The 1,270-nt window shown below is 60.3% G+C and overlaps 1 non-coding gene across 1 annotated transcript; it reads left to right on the plus strand.

Annotated features, from left to right (window-relative positions):
- Window positions 1-1,045: 1,045 nt before the first annotated feature.
- LOC131865316 (5S ribosomal RNA) lies at window positions 1,046-1,164 on the plus strand. The gene has a single exon (XR_009364044.1). It is a non-coding gene; the product is annotated as a 5S ribosomal RNA (ribosomal RNA).
- The last annotated feature ends 106 nt before the right edge of the window (window positions 1,165-1,270 follow it).

Consider the following 1,270-nt stretch of genomic DNA (forward strand, 5'->3'; position numbering starts at 1 on the left):
GCCAAGGTGGGTGTCGGGGTGGGTGCCAAGGATCCAAGGTGGGTGCCAAGGAACCAAGGTGGGTGTCTGGGTGGGTGCCGAGGTGGGAGCCAGGGTGGGTCCCAAGGTGAGTGCAAAGGTGGGTGCCAGGGTCAAGGTGAGTGCCAATGTGGGTTCCAAGGTGCCAGGGTCAGGGTGAGTGCCAATGTGGGTTCAAAGGTGCTAAGTTGGGTGCGAGGTTGGGTGCGAGGGTGGGTGGGTGCCAAGGTGTGCTAGGTGGAAGCCCGGGTGGGTCGGCATCCCATGGGTGTCGAGTTGGGTGCCTGATGGGTGCTTCTTGTCAAGTTTTAGTCGTCGGGACTCATTTCGAGCCTTAGAGGTCGTTTCTTGTCCGGTTGCCCTGTCTTCGACCTGGGAACCCAATTTTGGTCCTCGGGTCCCATTTTTTTTTGTCTCGCATCCCACTTTTGGCCTGTGGCCTTTTCGGGGTCGATTCTCGTTTTGGGCATCAGAGCATGTTTCTTCTCCTAAAACCCAATATTTGTTTATTAAGTCTCGGAACACATTTTTGTTCTCGTGGACCCATCATGGGTCTTGGAACGCATTTGTGGTCCTTGGGTCCCATTTTGCATCCCGAAACTTGTGTTTTGGTGCTTGATCCCTATTTTGGGTGCCCACCTTGCACCAAGTGCGCACCCGGGGCAAACCGAGCGCCTTGGTGCACCGGGGCAAGATCGAGCGTGCACCCGAGGCGCCCCGAACATGCACCAAGGTGCACTCGGCCCACATGTGAGCGCAGGTCGTTGCGCCCGAGGTGGTGTGTGGGCACCGCGTTGCAGACGGGACACTGCACGCACACGACGCCCCGTCCAGGTGCACGCACGTAGGCCGGGCCGGGTGCACACCCGACGCCCTAGCAAGGTGCGCGCACCCGGGCAGGGCTCACACTTGGCGAACGGGGCGCACTTCGCGAGGGAGGGTGTGCACCTCGACGGGGGTGGGTGGCCGGGGTGGATTCGCACGTGGGTCGCGGTTTGCTAAGTACACACTGCGACAAGCTCATAACGGGTGCGATCATACCAGCGTTAGTGCACCGGATCCCATCAGAACTCCGCAGTTAAGCGCGCTTGGGCCGGAGTAGTACTGGGATGGGTGACCTCCCGGGAAGTCCCGGTGTTGCACCCTTTCTTAGTTTTTCGCCGGGCGTCGCAATGCTATTTGAATAAACCTTTTGCCCGTTTGCGTTCTCGTCGGGGCCGGGCCGGGCCGGGGTGCGCTGCCCGCACTACCG

The sequence above is a fragment of the Cryptomeria japonica genome, unplaced genomic scaffold (assembly GCF_030272615.1).
Source record: "Cryptomeria japonica unplaced genomic scaffold, Sugi_1.0 HiC_scaffold_108, whole genome shotgun sequence".
Lineage (NCBI taxonomy): Eukaryota > Viridiplantae > Streptophyta > Pinopsida > Cupressales > Cupressaceae > Cryptomeria > Cryptomeria japonica.